The sequence below is a fragment of the Puma concolor genome, chromosome F2 (assembly GCF_028749965.1).
Source record: "Puma concolor isolate L17-30 chromosome F2, mPumCon1.1.hap2, whole genome shotgun sequence".
Classification (NCBI taxonomy): domain Eukaryota; kingdom Metazoa; phylum Chordata; class Mammalia; order Carnivora; family Felidae; genus Puma; species Puma concolor.
Window position 1 is genome coordinate 54,050,274 of NC_141684.1, and position 23,227 is coordinate 54,073,500.

A 23,227-nucleotide genomic window follows, 5' to 3' on the forward strand; every position below is an offset into this window, starting at 1 on the left:
TTTCAACGTTTATTTATTTTTGGGACAGAGAGAGACAGAGCATGAACGGGGGAGGAGCAGAGAGAGGGAGACACAGAATCAGAAACAGGCTCCAGGCTCTGAGCCATCAGCCCAGAGCCTGATGCGGGGCTCGAACTCACGGACCGCGAGATCGTGACCTGGCTGAAGTCGGTCGCTTAACCGACTGCGCCACCCAGGCGCCCCTTAAGTTTATTTATTTTGAGAGAGAGAGAGAGAGAGAGAGAGACAGAATTTCAAGACTGCCAGCAGGGAGTCTGATGGGGCTCAAACTCAGGAACTTTGAGATCATGACCTGAGCTGAAATCAAGAGTTAAACACTTAACCAAACAGAGCCACCCAGGCGCCCCTAAGCTTTTATTTCTTAGGGGACAATATTAATATTTACTTGAAGTATTTATTTTCATTTATATAGGGAAGAGAGAATGTGTCTCCCTACTTTAACAACACAGAGACAGCATGAGTTACTGCTTTCTTCTCCAGTCTTGTAACACTTGTCTACTTGTTTAAAAAAAAAAAAAATGTAGCAACTGAGTGCTCCATTCTCAGCACACAAACTAAAATTGGAATGATACAGAGAAGATTAGTATGGCCCTTGTGTAAGGATGAGGTGCAAAAAAATGTAGCAGTTGAGGAAAACAGGGCACTGAGAAGTTTTCTGTCTTTCTCTGGGATACAGTTAATGACTGAGCTGAGTTTAGAGCCAGAGTCCGCGTTTCTCAACTTCCCTCTCAGATCTTACAGTTTAGCAGTGGAGACATGTATGTGAGGTGAATCTAAGGAAATGATAATGAAAACCTGAACAGGGCATGGGAGACTGAGCAAGGTTTGCAGGAGAATGGAAGACTGACTCCCCACAAGAGCAAAGACCCAAGGGACAGAGAACCCCAGGAGCAAACACCCAGGACTCATCTGGAAGCTGGATAGCATTATGCTAAGTAAAATAAGCCAGACAGAGACAGGCGAGCACTGCATGATCTCACTTACATGTGGAATCTAAAATAGTCAAATTCGCGGAAGCAGACAGTAGAATGGCTGTTGCCAGGGGTGAAAGAAATGAGGAGCACAAAGTTTCAAAGGGTACAAAGTTTCAGTTATGCAAGATGAAAGACCACTTGAGATAAAATGTACAGCATAGTGACCATAGTTAATACTGTACTATATATCCAAAATTTGCTAAGATGGTACATCTTGCATTAAGTCAACTCCCCCCCCCCCCACACACACACAGAATGGTTACTACGTAGAGGTGATTGATGAGTTATTTAGCTTGATTGTGGTGATCTTTTCACACTGTATACATATATCAAAACATCAAGGAGTGCCAGGCTGGCTCAGCTCTTGATCTTGGAGTTGTGTGGTTCAAGCCCCATGTTGAGGGTAGAGCTCACTTAAAAAAGAACAAGTTGTACACCTTAATTATTTTTAATTTTTATATGTCAAAGATAGCTCAATAAAGTTTAAAAAGAAAGAAATTAGATAGCAGAGGTATGGCTGGAGCAGAGGTATATGCCTGGAGGAGGAAGAAAAAAATGAAGAAAAGAGATGGGGGAGAGATCATGAGAGTTTTTAATCCACAGTGAAGAAATGGAAAATTTTCTCCATGTGGCAGGAAGCATTAGACACATCCCTCTCAAGGGATGAGCTAGAGGTCTGGGTTTCAGGGGGTAGAAGGAAACTAACTATATACACTTTATAATGCTTGAAGTTTTTATCATGTGCATTGAGTATTTTTAAGAGAGAAAAAAATTCAAGCAAAAATTAGTCATTAAAACCAATACAACAAAGAAGGATTTATCTAAGCAGGCAACCCCCACAAAGGAAAAAGGAAGAATCATGTGTTTATCAGTGAGGGCAAACTTCAGTTAAAAGTTTCATGTATTTTTCAACTTAAAGAGGCTGCTCTCCATGTGGTTCAAAGAAGCAATTCAAGTCTGAGACCTTCTGGGCTATTTCCTCTTTTGTGTAAGGCACAAAGAAAGAAACAAGTTAGCTCAGGGTGAAACATCTCTGAGACTTGAAACAATCAATATGATTTGATAATTCCCTATTAGGCAATAATTCATGCTCCAGAAAGAGGGAGGGAGGGGGAAAAGGGGAGGGAGAGGGAGAGGGATAGAGGGAGAGGGAGAGGGAGAGGGAGACTCAATATCTATGATGCCATATAATCCCATTCATAAATAATAAAGACAAAGACACCTGTTAGAACAGATGCAATGAGGGAGGACAAGTTTAGAGGGGATAATTAATCGAAGTTATCCACCAAGAATGTCAGGTTTCTTGCATTTTTGTGTATAAAGTCAGTGAGTAATCCAGCTAAGAGGGCTTTACCCAAAGTGGCTGGAAAGGTGCTGAGTCCAAGATGCTTATAATGAAACACACATACCCCAAACCTAGTTGATAGTAGAGATTTTGTGATTTTTCATCTATGTGTAATAGACAGACTGGATTTTAATAATGTCTGAGTTCTCACAGGAATTCTGGGACAAAGATATCAAGACAAAGTGAAATAAGCCATCTCCACACATAACTATTGCAAAAACCAATATAACTCAGCTTCTTCCCCTGGATTCAACGGCATGAAGATCGCCCTGTACTTTAGAATTCATTCAATTGATACCAGTCTTCAATTAAGCAAGAAATTATACTTTAAAAACCAGCTAGCACTCATTTTTGTGTGTTTCTTTTTTCGCCACAGCATTTGCTGTCTTTTAAGTGAGACCACAGGAAAGGAAAGGAAAGGAAAGGAAAGGAAAGGAAAGGAAAGGGAGGGAAGGAAGGAAAGGGAGGGAAGAGAGGGAAAGGAGGGAAGGAAGGAAGGAAACAAGGAAGAAAGGAAGGAAGGAAAAAACAGGGAGAGAGAAGGAATGAACAAACCAACCACAGATCCTACAGAAAGTTCTTCTGTTCTTCTTATTATTTTTTTGTTTCTTCTTTTATTTTCCAATACTGGTAACATTTGTTAAGAAAGTGGTAATGTATTTTAAAGGCTATTATATCTTAATATCAACTTATAATAATAACTCTTGCATTTCAGTTTAGGAATTTTAAGGTAGATGAATGGCCACAGCAGCAAAATTGACAGAGAAGCCTTTCAAGAGAACCAGGAACTACATCTTTAGTGCACCGGCTTGAGTTTTCTGAACATATTGATAGGGACACAAAGCAATGACAGGAATTAGTATTGCCTTTTCCCACATTTTATGGAAGATGCAAAAATGATAAAAAGTCAGCAATTTGGGGGGGTGCCTGGATGGCTTAGTGGGTAGAGTGTCAGACTCTTGGTTTAGGCTTAGGTCACAGTCTCATAGTGGTGAGATCAAGCCCCAAGTCAGAGACCATGCTGAGCATGGAGCCTGCTTAAGACTCTTTCTCTCTCTCTCTCTCTCTCTCTCTCTCTCTCTCTCTCTCTCTCTCTCTCTCTCTTCCTTCCTTCCTTTCCTTCCTTTCCTTCCTCTCTCCTTCTGTCCCTCTTCTCTGCTCATGATCTCTCTTAAAAAATTAAATTTAAAAAGTCAGCAATTATTTTAGCTTCATGGTTAGAGTTTCTGTGGTCTGTTAAGTACATCATAGTGATCGTTTTCTTCATCACCCAATTAAAACAAGAAGGAAAATGCTCTCTAACCAACAGAAGAAGACAAAATATTTCTAAAATGTTCCTTTGGAAGAATATATTGAAACCAAGAAGCTAATGGAGAAATAAACGGGACTAAATATTACCTATAATTGTTAGCTATCGATGTCCTGATAGCCAAGTTGGTGAGTTTCCTCATTAGATCTCACACACAAAATTGATATCTTGCCCATCAAACTATGGAAAGCTGAAAGTGTAAGAAGTAAATGATTGGGGAAAGGTTTCTGTTTTGTTTTGCATTTAAATTTAAGTAGTTAGATAGCCATACTTAAATACTGACTGCTCTTTTGAATGCACAAATAAGACACTACTATATTTAAATGTCAATATCACCCTCACCCTCCGAACTCTGTCATTTTTATGAATAAGTCTTTCCCTCATTTTTAGGAGCTTAGGGATTTGCTCCAAGATTCACTTTCATAACTTTTCCCATTTATCAGTAATTTACATTATTTAAAATTTTTTTTTCAACGTTTTTTTTAATTTATTTTTGGGACAGAGAGAGACAGAGCATGAACGGGGGAGGGGCAGAGAGAGAGGGAGACACAGAATCGGAAGCAGGCTCCAGGCTCTGAGCCATCAGCCCAGAGCCCGATGCGGGGCTCGAACTCACGGACCGCGAGATCGTGACCTGGCTGAAGTCGGACGCTTAACCGACTGCGCCACCCAGGCGCCCCAGTAATTTACATTATTTTAAATTATTTGTGAGATTCTGACCAAATCTTATGTTTACAGGTGACTATTATTCAATAATGGCAAAAATTGAAATTTTCCCCCCAAGAAGTTTCTAATTAATTTCATGAGTGTTTCCAGCTCACTGCCCTGGATCTCAGTAACCCATCCATAAAATAAAAAGATTTGGAAGGATAATATTTAAGTATAATTCTGTTCCTCAACTATCATTCTTATATTTATATAGTTTTAATGGACTGTTTTTTCTTTCTAACTTGGTGATCTAATTTAATCAGCACCTGAAGAAAGATTTCAACATTTATGATGTTTCACTATCAAATCTCCTGTAATTATATCCCCATTTTTCATGTTATTTACTTTTTATTGAGATAAAATTGGCATGTAACATTATATTAGCTTCAGATGTACAACATAATTCGATATGTGTGTATACCGCAAAATGATCACAGTAATGTGTCATTAACATCTATAACCATATATACTTTTAAAAACTATTTATTTGCCAAGTTAGCTAACACACAGTGTAGTCTTGGCTTCAGGAGTAGGTTCCCATGATTCAGCACTTACATACAACACCCAGTGCTCATCCCAACAAGGGCCCTTCTCGATGCCCATCACACATTTTCCCCACCCTCCTAACCACCACCCCCATCAATCCCATACTTACTTATTTTTCTTGTGATGAAAACTTTTAAGATCTACTCTCTTAACAACTTTAAAATATACATGGAATATTATTAGCTATAGTCCCACGTTTTAAATGACATTTTCTGTTTCCATCTCTTGGACCACAGAGGATATTTCCTTTGGATGATCCATAAGTTGGCCACATTGGTGAATTTTAATTATCCAAAGTGTTTCTCTGCCTCCATTGAGGCAAAGCTTATTCACTCAGTTCTAACAGTTACCAAAAAAGAAACATCTATGCTTCAGAAGGTCCAAAGGAGAGCACCCAAAATGTTAATAGTGATGTAGAGATGACTGTCATGTAAATATGGATAACAAAGTTTAGGAATCAATGCAGAAAGATGATTTGTGAATAGTTAGATTTGGTAATTTGTTTAAAGTTAAATAACTAAAGCTGATAATCACAGGAAGAATACATGAGCGGTGAGCGCAACCATTCAATAACAATAGCATGATATTGGGCTGCCTGGGTGGCTCAGTCGGTTAGGCGACCGACTCTAGGTCACGGGATTGAGCCCCATGTCAGGCTATGCGCTGACAGGGTGATCCTGCTTAAGATTCTCTCTCTTTCCCTCTGCCTCTCTCCCCTGCTCACTCTCTCTCTAAAATTAAAAGAAAAAAAAAAAGCATGATATTGAGAGGGAACCTCATTACACAGAGTTAATTCCACTTAGTGCACCCCTATCTAGTTCCCATTCCATAACCAGAACCCTCAGGGACCTTTAAGTTACTTCTTATCCAACATAAAGGCAGTTACATTAGAAGCGGGAGGCAACACTGAAGCTCAAATGTAGGGAAATTGGAAGGAAGAATTACATTACACAACCCAGACTAACACTTGACTTCCAAACTGTGGCATGGCAAATAACGTAGTCTGTCCCCCCAGTATTTGTTCTCCCTTTATCATAATTGAGATAAAGTGCCAAAAATGGAAAACTCCACTTTTTTTTTTCTGGGCAAATAGTTTAGGAAATTAACAATGCATTTCCCAGTCTCCCTTGTTGTTTGGTGTGGTCATACGATCATGACCATGTTTTGGCCAATGATACGTAAGTGGAAGTTTTCTCTGACAGCATCTCTAGTACTCCTTATGAATGAGCTCGGGCACCCCTGTTGCCGTCTCATTCCTTCCTCCTTTCTGATTCCTGGAACACAAATGTGATGTCTGTACCTGAGGGTAAGGGCACACACAAGTGAAGGTAACCTGGTAAACTAGGATGAGGCTGAGTCCCTGAGAACACCATGGATCAGTGCTACCTTATCAACCCTGCATTGCATACCCCTGAACTTTACTTGAAAGAAATGAAGTTCTATCTTGGTTAAGCCATTGGTTTCTCAGGACCCTAACATGTAGTGAAATCCAGTCTCAACAAATATGGGTGGCAAGTCAAAATATAATGGAATTTTGTAAAAGGCCTATATAAAGCTGGTGTGACAGATACAAAGCTGGGCTCTGAAAGTAACTAGAAAGAGTTCTAAGTTGCTTCTAATCTTCCTGGTTGAGAGCTAGAAGCTCAATTGCTGTCCCACAAACCATCCCTGTGGTCTTAACAGGGAGTATAAGCCTGTTCCGGATGATCATAGATCTGACTTAATGTATTAATTCCTATTAATTTCTGAGAACTTTATGCAGAACATCCTGATAGCTAAGACTAATGCCCCAGACCAACCAAAATACATAAGTAATTCTAATCAGATTAAAATTCTTCATATTTATCTCAGAAACTATTTCCTTTCTAGGTGATTCTCTCTATGAATGAATAAAACACCTGTGAAAGACTGCTCCCCCTGGGTATAGGGGTAAAAATGTGATGAATGTTTTGATTAAATCATTCTACCTCAGTGTTCCACTGACTTACTGTTACTTACTCCTATTCAGGAGGTGGTGGAATTTTCCAACACTTCTGTATCAATTTGGATCTGTCTACCTCTTACCATTGGACATTGTTTTCCATTTCCTAAATGGATCAGAGAGCTCCATCATGTATATAGATTTCTTTTATTCACCCAAGGAATTTTGACAAAATAAAAATAGTTCACAAACATTTGAAGTCTCTCTTCCTTACAACCCCTATTGTCATTTCTCAGGTCAATAGTACAAGGAAGCTTCCTTGAATATTTCAGGATATCCTTTCTTCTCCTAGTATTTTGTTCTTACATGTGGAAGGCAGCTTCCTAGCTTAGTGTTGCCTGTACAAATCACACTTTGTGCACTTACATGCAATTAATCGAGATGTTTTTTTATATCTCCTTTTAAGCAACACCATCTCATTTCTGGTCTTGTAGTCACTAACTGTAATTTTTTTTTCATTTTTATATCACACACTAATGACATTTTCCCATTTCTCATTTCAATAACTTACTTGCCTTTACTTGGCATTAATTTATTAACTGGCCACACTATGTACCATTGCTAGTGGGAATGAAAAATGGTGCAGCCACTGGGGAAAACAATTTAGTAGTTCCTCAGAAATTTAAACATGGAGCACCATATGACCCAACAATACCACTCCTAGGTATTACCCAAGTGAAGTGAAAACATGTCCACACAATCCCATACATGATTACAGCATTAGTGGTCATAGTAGCCAAAATGTGGAGACAACTGAAATTTCCATCAACTGATAAAAGGATAAACAAATGTTGTATATCCATACAATGGAATATCATTTAGCCATACAAAGCCATACAAATATTATGTAGCCATACAGGCTACGATGCAGATGAGCATAGAAAACATCATGTTAAGTGAAAGAAGCCAGATACAAAAGGTCATATATTGTGATTCTATTTTTATGAAATGTCCAGAATAGGCAAATCTATAGGGACGGAAAGTAGATGAGAAGTTGCCAGGGGCTTGGGAAGGGAGGTGAATGTGAATTTAGAGAAACAGAGTTTCTTTTTTTACTTAAAAAAAATTTTTTTTTAATGTGTATTTTTGAAGGAGAGAGAGAGCATGAGTAGGGGAGGGGCAGAGAAAGAGAGGGAGACACAGAATGTGAAGCAGGCTCCAGGCTCTGAGCGGTCAGCACAGAGCCTGAAGCAGGGCCCAAACCCTCGAACCTTGAGATCATGACCTGAGCTGAAGTCAGACGCTTAACTGACTGAGCCATCCAGACATCCCTTTTTTTTATTTTTTATTATTTTTTAAAATTTATTTAGGGGCGCCTGGGTGGCGCAGTCGGTTAAGCGTCCGACTTCAGCCAGGTCACGATCTCGCGGTCCGTGAGTTCGAGCCCCGCGTCAGGCTCTGGGCTGATGGCTCGGAGCCTGGAGCCTGTTTCCGATTCTGTGTCTCCCTCTCTCTCTGCCCCTCCCCCGTTCATGCTCTGTCTCTCTCTGTCCCAAAAATAAATAAACGTTGAAAAAAATATATATTAAAAAAAATAAAATTTATTTATTTATTTTTGAGAGAAACAGAGACAGCACAAGTGGGGTAAGGGCCGAGAGAGAGGGAGAGACAGAATCCCAAGCAGGGTCTGTGCTGTCAGCATAGACACAGCCCTTTGTGGGGCTCAAACCCACGAAACCAAGAGATCACGATCTGAGCTGAAACCAAAAGTCAAATGCTCAAACAACCGAGCCACCCAGAAATAGTTTCTTTCTAGGATTCTGATAATGTTCTGTTATTAAATAGTGGTGATGGTTGTACAAACTTGAAAATGTATTAAAAACCACAAACTGTAAATTAAAAAAAAAATAGGCTTATGTATATTATGTATATAAACTTGACATCTCACTAACTAGAGACATTAAATCTGAGAAGGATAGGAGATGAGGGATTGGAAAAGAAAAATCATCTGATAAGGTATCATGTCATCCCAAGCAGAAAGAAAAGGAAATCTTCCAAGTTGCCCATCTCTTCCTTCTCAAGCCCCGTTCCTCCTGAAGCTACAATGGAAAGAGGAAGCAGCATGTATGTGGCAGGTATGATAGAGTATGTGGCAATCACGGGTTACACCCAGATCTGTCACTGGAGTAGAAAAACTCAGGATAACCACTCCAGGCTGGTTAGTGAAAGTTATAGAAGGGGCAGAAAAGGGAGGAGGAAGAAGGGTATCTGCCAGCTGGAATGAATAATGAGCTGAGGTTCATACAATACACATCTCATTCCAATCTACCCCAAAAAAGTTTGCTAGATGACAGAACCGTTCCATCCCTCTTGTTCTGATGACCCCTATAGCGGGATCCCTTGAGCTGAATTTGCACATGCCCTTCAGTTTCAAGCTTTGAGGTTATAATACAAGAAATCTTCTCGTATCAGCCCATGCAGGGCCGACTGGCATTATTCCAGACAGCAACAAGTGCCAGGCTGCATTAAGAGCAACAGCCCATTCCTTTGTATCTGACAGGCATAATGGTCTGACAGGAGGACATGGAGAACCGTACTGTGCAGCCAGGCAACAGCGGTCAGCCGGCTGTGCTGAAGGTGAAGCTGCAGCCATCGCCATCGGATGCCGCCGCCTGGCCCCGCCGCCAACTGGGTGCCTGGACCAGACCCATCACCTGTGTCATCTCTGCTGCTGCCCCTACTCCCTGAACAGTGGGCTGGCCATCTTCCCAGCCCACTTGCTATTTGCCCCAGATGCTGCAATCTGTGGAGATGCTGAGCTCTTTCCATCTAGGCAGTGAAATGGGAGCAACCTCTTTCCTCATCTCGGCTCTGTAGATCTAGGGCAGAGGTGGGCAGCTTCCATCTTTCATTTCACAGCTTGGCAGCTACACAAGGCAACTTGGCCCTTGAGACAAGCAGTCCTAATTCTGCCTCCTCTGGGCAATTTACATTACTAACTTTTTTTTTTTTAATGTTTATTTTTGAGAGAGACAGAGCACAAGCGGGGAAGAGGCAGAGAGAGAGGGAGACACAGAATCCGAAGCAGGCTCCAGGATCTGAGCTGTCAGCACAGAGCCCAACAAGGGGCTTGAACTCATGAACTGTGAGATCATGACCTGAGCCGAAGTCTGACACTTAACCGATTGAGCCACCCAGGCACCCCACGTTACTAACCTTTTTGATCCTCAGATCCCTTCTGTATAAAATGGTAATAATGATACCTAATTCAAAAAGTTGTGTGGGTTCAAGGAAGACAACTTCCGCAGAGTACCTGGCACAGCGCTGGCTCACTGTCTGTTTAGAATAGATGTTGCCATTGTTATTGATGCTTTTGTTTGTATTTTTAACTACAGAGTCTTAAGAGACAAAGGTAGGCAAATCCACTAAAAATCAGTTCTTGAAATAATTTGTAGAAGGACCAAAATTTACAAACTGCAATTTTCACCAGTTTTAATACTAATATTTGATTTTAATTACACGTAATCAAATATATTCTTTTGTATATTGGCTAACCTAAACTTGGGGGCCACCTGATAAAACAATCCTAATTGAATGTTAAAATGGTAGCAAGTCCCAAATTCACTAAAAGTACCAATATGAACCACATTGTCCATCAACGATTTTGCCATTCTGTATGTGACTATTTTTTGAAAATTTAACCACATTTAGGACTGTTTTACCAATTCCTCAAATGGCATGTCAAACTTAATTTAGATTTTTAGCAAGTGATTTTTAGCCAATTTAAATTTTAAAACTCAGAAAATTCAAATTTTACTTAGAATTCATTTATAATTAGCATTCAGTTGAATTTTCATTACATTAAAATTTTAAATTTAATTAACAGGTCATCTGAAATAAATCAGAATTATCCAAGAGTCCTATCAGAGATAAAATGCTGACATTTTGGTTTCTTTCTTTTCAATTTTTTTTTCTGATATTTTGGTTTCTAACAAGAATTTCAGAAACAGAAAATTGGGTAGCAATTTGCAAAAAGTTTCAACTTAAAAATATAAAACTTCTCGAATCAACAGGAAGAAAGCAAGGATACTTAGAAGGGAACACTTTAATGGATTGGATGATTTGTGATTAATCTGCTATTTAAATTGATATTTAATCATGATGTAAAATTATAAGGGAAAGATAAGAAAACTACTTAAACCTGAGAAATATGAAAATTTAGATGCTAAAATGTTAGTAAAATGAAAATGATGTTTTAATTTTTTTTTTAATTTTAATTCCAGTGTAGTTAACATATAGTGTTACATTAGTTTCGGGTGTACACTGTAGTGATTCAGCAAGATGTTTAAAATTATAAAACAAAAATAAATATAAACTGAAAATTTTCCACTTGAAATGCTAAATATATATACTTTTATTTATTTATTTTGAGAGAGAGCATATGAGCCGGAAGGGGCAGAGACGGGGGCGGGGAGGTGGGGCTCAGAGAGAGAGAATCCCAAGCAAACTCAGCGCTGTCAGCACAGAGCCTGATCCAGGGTTCAATCTCACAAACCATGAGATCATGACTTGAGCCAGACGCTTAACTGACTGAGCCACCTTGGGCCCTTGACTGAGCCACTTGAGGCACCTTGAAATGTTTGAATGTTAAATGTTAATTGCGCTCAGAAAAAATGTATGTAACCATCATAACTATATTTGGACATTTTTATAAAAGTTGTTAAGCCATTCCTTTTAACTGTTACTTCTTGGCATGCTCATCTAGGACCCCTGTAAGGAAAGGGAACTCAGTGATTTAAATGCCTCTAAATTCTGCCTCTTTCTGAATGGCTTGGAGGGGGACGCGCTGCAGCCCCATTCCTGGGAAGCGTCCTGGGAGTCCTCCTAAAATAACAAGAATATTCAGAGCCTACTGGACTGTAGGCAATTAGACCTACTCCTTCCCGCCACCTGATGGAATGCCTCTTTGTGTCCCTTACATTGCCACATTGTCCCCAGGGTCTGACTCTCAGGAATTCCTCCTGTTCTTCCAGGAAGTATAGCCTAACATTAGGAAGGAAGCCGCTGGGCTGAGCCTTGTTCAGCCGTCACTCCCCAGCTCCAAGTCAGGAAATGAGGAAAGAATTAGTTGCCAAATGATCAAACTGACAAAAAAAAAAACAAATTTACTGATTTACCAAAAAATAATAAAATTAATAAAATTAAATAAAATGATTTTACCAGGTTTAAATGTAACGGCTTAACAACTTCTTAAAAAATGTCCAAATAGAGTTACTAATGATTTAAATATACTTTTCAGGACATCTGGCTGGCTCAATTGGTTAAGTGTTTGACTTTGGCTCAGGTCATGATCTCACGGTTCATGGGTTCAAACCCCACATTGGCTCTCTGCTGACAGCTCAGAGCCTGGAGCCTCCTTCGGATTCTGTGTCTCCCTCTGTCTCTGCCCCTCCCCTGCTTGTGCTCTGTCTCTCAAAAATAAACAAATTAAAAAACATATTCTTTTCTAGGAGCGCCTGGGTGGCTCAGGCAATTAGGCACACAACTCTTGATTTTGGCTCAGATTGTGACCTCTGTTTGTAAGATTGAGCCCTGAGTTGGGCTCTGCGCTGACAATGCAAATCCCGCTTGGGATGCTTTTTCTCCCTCTCTCTCTGCTCCTCCCTTGCTCACGCGCATATGCTCTCTTTCTCCCTCTCTCTCTGAAAATAAAGAAATAAACATTAACAGAAACAAACTCTTCTGAACATAGTGCGGTATCCTTCCCATGACAGAGATCTGTGTGATGAGCAGGACGGCCCCATGTAAGAGTGAAAGGCAGAAGCTGAAACACAAAAATCAGAGTCACAGAGTCCCTTCCAAGGGAGTAAATGGAGGAGAAACTGGAAAGGTGTGACAGAAGCCAAGAACATAAGGAGGTGAAAGGCAGTGACTGGGAGCCAGAGATAAGATGCTAAACAAGGTCAGTGGAATAGGATGAAATTGGAGTTTGCATGAATTCCAGGGCCTGGGTGGGCTAACACTCAGCCTAACAGTGGTTTCTTGCAGGGACTGGGTTGTTTTAAAGATGGGTGAGTAGAATTCGTGTGTTTTCTAGAGCCCAGCCGTGAGATTTTTCCCTCTATTCATTCACACATCAGCTGGGCAGCCATACTGGGATCTCACTTCCCCTTTACTGAGTGCCTTTGATGTTCACCCAGAGGAGGGGCAACAGAAGCATGCGCTCAGGGATCTGGAATCAGAATGGTCTGGGACTCTCCGGAGGCATTTATGGTCTGTGAGACTTTGCAAAATTTACCTAACTTCCCCGATGGTAGGCATCTGAGATATAGAGATAATTGTACCAACTTCATAGAGTTACTGAGATGAGTATGTAGAATCAGACATGCAAAGTGCTAGGAATCATGCATGATGCTTACTAATAATGGTAGCAACCCTCTTGCCTATAAAAACCACCCCCTTCCCAAGGTGACTTTCTTTCTTACCCTTGGTATATCTGACCTGACCACACTTCCTTCAAGAAACCTGATCTCAAACTTAGAAGTGAAACCCTGGGGTTGAGTTATACATGTTACTCATGACCGAGTGAGTCCTTGTGGCTTGCTGCTTTATCTGAGTCATTTGCACTTATATGAGCTACGACTGACACACAGGTAAGATTAAGCTTTAAAATTTCCTTACTTATTTTCACAACATAAAAACTAGCTTATGGGTCATTTCTTATCATCGCTCCAATTTTACTATAATGTCTTATGATTTATAATTACTAACCATGACAAATTCTTTTGGTTGGACACATTAAAAAAAAAATAGCTGCTGAGGGCCTAGCCAGCTGATTCGGCTCAGGCAGTTGTTCTCCTCTTCTCTTGTCTTGTCTTCCTTTTTTTGTTCTTAGAGAGGGGAGTGAGAGATCACGAGTGCAATTGGGGGAGGGGCAGAGAAAGAGGGAGAGGGAGAATCCCAACCAGGCACCGCGCCCAGGGCAGAGCCCAACGTGGGGCTCAATCCCATCACCCCACAAGCATGAGATCATGACGAGACACGAAAAGGATGCTCAACCAACTGAGCCACCCAGGCACCCTGGCAGTTGCATTTCTGAAACATATGTTGCCAGAGATCATATCCTTCATGAAATCATTATGAACATAATAGTTAATTTTATAGGAGTTTGTAAAGAATCATTCTCTAAAAATACCCTGAAAGCTTAGTTCCCTTAATGTCTTTTCAGCCCTTTATTCAGTTACTTAGTTATAATCTCTAACCTAGAAACAGGGACTCCTTGAGAAAGCACGTGGGTCCTTATCACATTGGTGCAGTATTTCCCAATGCAACATTATCCCAGTCCCTGACATGCCCAAGGCAAATTGTGTTGAGTAATGTGTACCAAAGGTTGTGTGCATGAGATTTCTCTCGATGGGTTTAATTTACATGCACTATATAAGAGATTTCCCAATATTTAGGACCTCCATGAAGTAAGTCGAGACATAAAATCATTGGGAGCATCTGCACAGAGAATGAAAGAATCAGAATGGTACTCTTTCAGAATACTGAGAACCTAGAAATGGTTGTTTTTGAGATGCCATGTACACACTGTTAAGGGAGAAGGCTTTCCCTGTGACAGACATTTAAAAAAAAAAAAAGTGGAGTTAGAGTGCCTTCCCTCCTGGGGTCAGGGAGTTAGAAGCTGGGACAGAGAATAGTACCAACATTTCCCCACTCATACTTCACTGTCATGAACGGTTTCCCTGTCCCAGCACTTCCTCATGCTGTTTTCTGCACTGTCCTCTGTGGAGAAATGTGCTTCCTCTCTCTGAACATAAATGCAGAGGGGAGAAGAGCAGAAGGGCCGCTCTTTTGGCTACACGAAGCACTCTCATTTTCTGGAATAAAGGGAACATCATTTCCTGAATATTAATCTTTTGAAGTTTACTTGTATTAAACTGGCTTCCAAAATAGGTTTGAACTAGGTGGTTAACATGAGATGGTCTAAATACCATTTTGCAAAGGGAGAATTCAGGAACATGGAAGTTAACTTTGCTTACCTAGTAAGATTCGCAGCAAAGGCAATCCTTCCAAGAGTTTAAGTTCAGAAGCACGGCATGATAGTAACTCCAACATTCAGTCTTTTCTTTTGCCTTTTTCTTTCCCTTTTTTTTTTTTTTTTGGAATAGACGTAAAGTCATAATGTGAAGGTAATAAAAGGCTCTGTTGGAAAATTCAACAGCACTTATTGAATATTGGTGTACTCTGTAAGTAATTTAGCACTTTGTATCTAATTATCCCAAAGTGCCTGCCTTTTGATATCGTAACACAAATGTATAACGCTTTTTGGTTAACCTAACAGATGACAGAGGCACTTCCAAATTAAAGGTGTTAAAATGACAATTCAGAAGAAACAGGGTTAGGCCACCCTGTATCTCCTTGGTGGTTGTTACCAGGAAACTAACTACCTGCTTCAGGCTTAAGATCACCGAGGGGGCGGGGCCAAGAGTAAAGGAAGAAACAGTGGTTTCAGTTTGTGAACACTCATCCATAACACCCTCCCCAGTCAGCATAGCCACGTCTCCCCTCCACATATACTTTGTTTTGCATACTTCCTGCTAATTGATTGACAGCTAAATAAGATTTAGACCCAGAGGCCAGCAGCCATTTTAGCACACCTTGCACAGGACTAGAAGTATCACAAGGGGTCATATTTGCATACCTTGAAGTTGAATAAAAGAAGAGCAGAATCTAGATAAACGAGCATTTAAAAAAATTACCTCTTAAGTTATTCACTTGGTTTCTAATGCAAGTTAATCTCCCTCTTTTATTTGTAGGTGTGGGAGGTCTAGCCCAGAGCCAACAGGGAAAGCTTTGTGAGAGCACTTGCAGTGTCAGCAATGAGAGCCGCTTTCTGCCTCACTGCCCTGGCCGCCCAGGAAGTCAGGACTGGCTCCTGTTTGGATCAGGCCATTTTGCAGCCTTGCTATTGGCCTGCGGAGCAACTTGCTACTGCCATGGGACAAGCCTGTGTCCTGTTGGCTGGCCGGTACCTGGTGTCGAGAATCCTCCATTCACTATCCAACTGGGTCATCAATTTTACTCTCTGACACGGCAGGCAGCTCTGGACATCTCAGCACATTCCAGGAGGAAAAAAAAAAAAAAGAGTAAGTTTGAAAGATCATAAAGGATTTTTTTTTTTTTTTTTTTTTTTGTATAGCTCTTAAGCCCAGCTGCTGAAGGCCATGGAAATTTATTTGCACACACTCAGGGAGAAAAAGAGATAAAGAGCAAATCATCTTTCTTTTAGAATAGGAGGGAAATCACACGCTGGCTTGCAAAGATGCTTAAGGAAGTAGCCAGGCCTCTTGTAAGCTGATGCTTTTTGAAATAGAGAATTTCCAAATGCAAAGTGTTCCTGACGTTAAGATTAATTTCTTCTTGCACGCCGGTGCATTCTGGTTGTGTCGTATTTCCTGGGTAAGACCTGGGGCACACTCCAAAGTTGAAGCTTGCCCAAAGAAACTTTTAGTACATCCCGCCCCCCCTCTCCCCACTCTCTCCAGACTTTGGAAAGAAAAGGATTCAGTGTTATTTTTTCATCCCTTGCCAACCATGGTAGATAAAAGTTTATTTGAGGCAATCGTATCTCCCCCTTAAATCAACAGAAGTTCAATTTCATACGGATGGAGGGCAGAGACACATTCATTTCCCGACACCGAATGTCTTAACGTGAAATAGCCCAGAGAAGTGCTAATCTGGGTCCAAAGAAAAAATAACCCATTTTATAATAAAAGGATTGTACCTAAAGAGTATTCCAACACAATATTTACACTCCAACCCGAGTCTTATTTCCTCTGACTTTCCCGAGCCAGCTGTCAGCTAGTCAGCCTCAGGCACTGGCCCAGAATCTGACCCCTTTGAGACATCGATTCCTTCTAGATACTTCTATCCCTCCTGAGGGTCTGGGAAGAAGAGGTCAAGAACGCTCCCAAGCTGTCCTGTGTGTGCTGAAAAACTTCCCAGTGACAGGATAGACTCCCTCCTTCCTTCCAGCCCCCACTTCGCCTCCCTAAGCCTTTTCTCTAGCTCTTCTCCAGACGATTATATGCAGAGCAGTTGACTGCAACACGGCTGTTACTACCCAGCAAGCGTTTCACATAATTTCTGGTTATAAATAAAACTTGCTCCTTTGTGAGCAGGGAACTGAAAGACAAATTGGGGGGTAATCTTAATTTACTGAAACTGTTTAATTAGCAATCCTGTATAATGATGACGGCGGGACTTTAGACTCAGCCTGAGTCCACATTCTTTCTCACTATTAATAGCTACAGAACTTGACTTCCATGGAACTGTCCAGTCTCAGCTTCCTCATGTGTAAAGTGAGAATAATTCAAGAATTAAATGAGATAATCTGTATAAAGATCTTACTCTGCTCCTGACACACATAATAATGCTTTAATAGGGGCGCCTGGGTGGCTCAGTCGGTTGAGCGTCTGACTTCGGCTCAGGTCATGATCTCGTGGTCTGTGAGTTCCAGCCCTGCGTTGGGCTCAGTGCTGACAGCTCAGAGCCTGGAGCCTGCTTCCGATTCTGTGTCTCCCTCTCTCTCTGCCCCTCCCCCACTCATGCTCTGTCTCTGTGTCACAAATAAATAAACATTAAGAAAAAAAATATTTTTTTAAATAATGCTTTAATAAATGTTAGCTGTCATTGTGAAATTCCAAACTTATGAAGCCTCCCTACCAACAATATCATACTTAAGGACCAAAAATTATTAACAATAGCAAAATCCTCAATTTGGGAAAACAGATTGAAATGAAGGGATGAATTCTCTAAATAAAACAAAGGTGTTAAATAGCAAAGCCAATACTTTTCAATGAAAGAACTTTATGTTTTGCAATAAACATGAAATTAGGAACTTAGAATTAACAAAGGTCCGACCTCAGGGCATAGTATTTGCAGCCTTGGTGTTGTCATTTGAGCCTAGTAAAAATCCTTGACCTTCCCACAAACCAAGCTGTTCCTAATAATGAAGCATTGTTGAACATGCTTTCTGGTCCCCAGGAAAAGATATTATAAATTACGAAGTATTACTCTTGATTGATAACAAGCATCCTCCCTGTTATGGGTTGAATTAAGTCCCCCTAAAAGATGTTTAAACCTTAACCCCCAGTACCTCAGAATGCAAAGGTCATTAGGGTGGACATGACTTCTGTACTTATATAAAGAGGAGATTTGGACAGAGACAGACGCACACACATAGAGAGCACCATATGCATATGAAGGTGGAGATCCAGGTGATATGCCAACGATTGCCAGGAAAGCTGGCAAAGAAGCTGAGAGAGAAGCAAAGAACAGATTCTCCCTCTAAGTCCTAACGAGGAACCAACACTGCTGACATCTTGATCTTGGGTTTTTAGTCTCCAGAACTGTGAGATAGTAAGTTTCTGTTGTTTCAGCCACTTTGTCTTTGTCATGGCAGCTCCAGCAAAATAATATTCACAATGATCTCAACCATGATTATATTCAAAACTATATTGATCATATTGAAAATTGTATCAAAGACTCACATATTCCCAGCCCTAAGTACAAACAAATACATGCTTTTAAAATTCCACCTGTTTTCCTTAACTATTGCAGCTGCTGTTTTCCTAAACTATTGCTGCAGCCTTGACCTCTTTCGTGGCCACTGCATTATTTCATTGTGCTTTGGTTTGTTTTTTTATTGTTTTTGAGCATAGTTGGCACACAATGTTACATTAGTTTCAGGTGTACAACATAGTGATTCAACATCTATGTTATGCTGTGCTCACCACGGGTATAGCTACCATCTGTCACTATGCAATGATATCACCATATCATTGGCTGTGTTCCTTGTATCTTTTATTCCTGTGATTTACTCATACTGTAACTAGAAGCCTGTACCTCTCAACCCTCTTCATCCATTTTGCCCATCCCCAAGCCAACCTTGTTCTCTGTATGTATAGGTCTGATTCTACTTTTTGGTTGCTTATTCATTTATTTGGGTTTTGTTTTTTTTTTTTTTTTTTTTTTTAGATTCCACATATGAGGAAAATCCTGTGGTATTTGTCTTTATCCGACTTACTTCATTTAGCATAATACTTTTGGCCCTTCCCTGTTGTTGCAAATAGCAAGATATCACCCTTCATTATGGCTGAATAATGTTCCTATATATATATATACATACATACATACACACCTCACATCTTCTTTATCCATTCATCTGTCTGGACACCTAGGTTACTTCCCTATCTTGGTTATTGTGAATAATGTTGCAGTAAACATAGGGACACACAGATCTTTTTGAATTAGTGGTTTTGTATTCTTTGGGTAAATACCCAGTAGTCCCTGAATTACTGACTGCTGTTTTATATTCTCTTAGATATCCATTAGCTTTTCTGTTGTTATTGTTGCTCTATTTGCTTTTCACCCTGTTAAATCTTTAAGATAATTGACATGAACCTTATTTTGTATTTCACTAGTTAAAACCAAGAATCAGTTCAGTCTACAAAGCAACTTTAAATGTCTGTGCAGTCAAGTTGATTATAACCTTGTGTCTTACCTACATCATCCCTCAGACTCCTGTTCACCTTGATCATCGGCAGCACCCTAATATCCCATTAGGGGAAGTCCTTAACTCTAATATCCCTTTTGGGAAATTCCCCAAGGCTAAATGCCTCTTCTCAGGAATGAAGGGATTCAAATCCTTCCTGGTCCCTTAGGATAGTCAGGGAGTGGGCATAAAACCCAAACAACCCATCAAGCCTCGTTCCTGGGATGTGGAATCCAGAGCAGGAATCTTTTTGGATTTCAGAGTCTTCCCAGCACAACACAAAGACCAGATGGATTCCACATCATTTCTTTTCCTTTTCCTTTTCCTTTCCCTTTGCCCTTTCTTTCTTTCTTTCTTTCTTTCTTTCTTTCTTTCTTTCTTTCTTTCTTTCTTTCTCTCCTTCTTACTTTCCTTCCTTCCCATCTCTTTTTGACTTGAGGTAACAGAGTAGGTCTATGTGGCTTGAAATCAAGAAATTTGACAAATTCAAGAGCTAATGAAGAGAGGCTACTAGACTAAGGTGCATTTGTACCTCATATAAGGAGTGCGATATGAAAACAACCTTAGCCAGTCTGAATCTGTTTGCTAATGCAGAATGTGAGTCTAATACTTGCCTTCCTAAAAGTTCTTTGTTACTCTTATGCATGATGAAAATGCGCTGGGATAATGATGATGATACTAAAGATGGTGATGATGCTCCATTAGAGTCTCATAAAATAAATATGCCAGTTAAAAAAAAAAAAAAGCAGAGAGAGGTGAGGTGTAGGGTGGAATACTTAGTTTACTTAAAAAAATTACATAATAGATTCTGAGTATTGGAATAAAATATTTGAAAATCACATTACATTTTCATGCACAATGAAAGAATGAATTATTTCTTAAAAGATGTATTTAATACTGCTTAAATAACATTCCTCTTGGTTAATTTGTCTTGTAAATATGGATTTCTTTGTTTCAGATTTTCTTAAGGGGACTTCTATCTGTAGGATATGCCACCCATATCAGATCATATAATCATATCCCCAAAATGCAGTGCCTGTGAGATCTTTTGTTTATACCCTAATGGTTGGCTGTGTTTATTTATTTTTTTTTAATGTTTATTTATTTTGAGAGAGAGAGGCAGAAAGAGTGGAAGAGAGCAAATTCCAAGCAGGCTCCACACACAGAACAGAGCCCCACCCTGGGCTCAATCTCACCAACAATGAGATCATGGCCTGAGCTGAAATCAAGAGTAGGACGCTTAACCAACTGAGCCATCCAGGTGCCCAGGCCATGTTTTTTAAATAAACATTTTTATTGAATTATACATTCAGAAAGGTATACAAAAGTACAGGTTATTGAATTATCACAAAGGGAACACATCCATGTAAACACCAGCTAGGTCAAGAAATCAAGCATTCTGAGAAGCCCAGAAAATCTTCATGCTCCTCCCAGGCCATATTTAACCTGTCTGAATTGCCCTGAGTTTTAATGCCACAGAAGAATTTTTCCAGTTTTCGTATTTTATATATGTGGAATTGTAAACTATGCATCATTTTGTCTAAGGCTTCTATGGGTCAACACTACATTTTTGAGATTCATTATGGTTGTTGAGCACAGCAGCGTTTCCTTCATTACTGCGTGTTATTCCATTGTATAAATCTACCACAATTGATTGGTTCATTCGACTCTTTACAGAAGTTTGAAATATTTCTAGTACAAGGCAGTCACAAATGATATTGCTTCAAACATTTTTTACTGTGTTTTGGTGTACATACGCATTTCTGTTGGATGTTTGCTCGGGGGAGTAATTGCTGGGTCATGGAGTATGAATATGTTCAAATTTTGTAGATACAAAACAGTTTTCCCAAAGAGGTATAGATCACCAGCAATGCTCTGCATCTTTGTCAACACTTGATGTTATCAGTTATTTTTTTTAATGTCTATTTATTGATTTTGAGAGAGAGAGAGAGAGAGAGAGAGAGAGAGAGAGAATGCACACCTGGGAGGACAGCGAGAGAAGGAGAGAGAAAGAATCCCAAGCAGGCTCAGCACTATTAGTGCTGAGTCCCACTCAAGGCTCCATCTTACGAATCGTGAGATCATGACCTGAGCCAAAATCAAGAGGTGGAAGCTTAACCGACTGAGCCACCCAGGCGCCCCTATTCATTCTTTAAATTCTAGATATTCTAGTGGGGTTTATTGTTATCTCCTCATAGTTTTAATTTGCATTTCCTTGGGGCTCCTGGGTGGCTCAGTCGGTTGAGCATCTGACTTCGGCTCAGGTCATGATCTCACGTTTTGTGAGTTCGAGCCCCGCGTCGGGCTCTGTGCTGACAGCTCGGAGCCTGGAGCCTGCTTCAGATTCTGTGTCTCCCTCTCTCTCTGACCCTCCCCCGTTCACGCTCTGTCTCTCTCTGTCTCAAAAATAAATAAACATTAAAAAAAAAACAATAAAAAATAAATTTGCATTTCCTTAATTTTGACACAAAAAGGAAAAATTACATCATTTTTCATGATTTACACTCAGGGATATGTAGAGAGAGAAACCGCCCCAAATGAGTTCAAACATTACAACCTTGCCCTCAAAATGAACACATATACTTGAATCTGCAGATAAGTAGGTGATCAGGTATATGACTAAGGAGTTCTTCAAATAGCTCCCACCCAGAATTCAATGTTTATGAAGGGATAAGTAATAAAAATGAACTAATGTGAAACTTACATTTATTATTAAAATTCCACAATCATCACAACTGTTTAGAACCCAGACCAAAAAAAGTTTTTTTCCAGGTAGGGTATTTTATCATGAAGTCTGTTCACATTTCCTGTACATGGTGATTTTCAAAAGCAGACCACTTAGATGATTTCATTATCATTTTAAATTCTCTACAGACAGCACACCCACTTACTGACAGAGCTCAGGATCAGCCACTCCCCTGCCCGGTAGTTGGTTACCACTAAGGGGATTTTATGCCTATTTAGGAATGCTAATATGTTAAAAGGTAAAGATTGGCCGGCGCTTTATTCTGTACTAACACAGACTAATAATATTAATTGTTTTTGTTAACTTTTACTAAACCAAGCATTAAATTGTAAATCAGATGTTCTCTGTGTTTCTTTGCCATGTTCTGGATCTTAGAGGAAAGGCTTCCCATCTTGAGTATGATGTCTGCTGTGGATTTTTCATATATGGGCTTTATTACGTTGAGGAATCTTCCTTCAATCTGTCCTGTTGAGTGTTTTTATCATGGAAGAGGTGTCAGATTTTGTCAAATGCTTTTTCTGCGTCAATTGAGAGGATGATATGTTCTTTTTTCCTTCATTCCTTTTTGATATGGCATATTATCTTGATCAATTTTTATATGTAGAACTATCCTTACACTTCAGGAATAATTCCTAATTGGTCATGGTGTATAATATTTCTTTTTAAAAAATTTTTTTCCTGCTGCCCTAAATTATTTCCACCTATCTTCCCAATTTATCTTCTCTAGTTTGAATGAATTTCTGTGCCTTAAAACTCAAAGAGCCCAGTTTATAGTAGATGCTGGACAAAAGTTACCTTTGGACCTTAATTTACTGGGTTCTCTCTCTGCTAACTCTTGGAAACTAGTGGAAGTCAAAACATTATACTATTACTGCTTCTTATTCTAGTAAGAGGATTTTAAAGAGAGAGAACACGTTTGTGGGAGGTACTGGTAAGGGACTTGGTCATTGGCATCATTAGCTCACCTATATCTTTGCGGCCACTGAGTGTGTTGATTGGTAGATGTACATGATGAGGACAACATCAACACTTAACTAGGTACAGATGGGAGGAATAAGAAACAGGAAAATTCTACACTGACATGTCATTATTTCTTTA

General features: G+C 39.9%; 1 long non-coding RNA gene and 1 other non-coding gene across 2 annotated transcripts in view; one reads left to right on the top strand and one right to left on the bottom strand.

Moving 5' to 3' along the window:
• LOC147572019 (uncharacterized) overlaps positions 1-23,227 on the bottom strand; it is a 270,675-nt gene that overhangs the window by 218,891 nt on the left and 28,557 nt on the right. The gene's annotated exons all lie outside the window — the stretch shown is intronic.
• LOC112859829 (U6 spliceosomal RNA) lies at positions 553-658 on the top strand. The gene has a single exon (XR_003223561.1). It is a non-coding gene; the product is annotated as a U6 spliceosomal RNA (small nuclear RNA).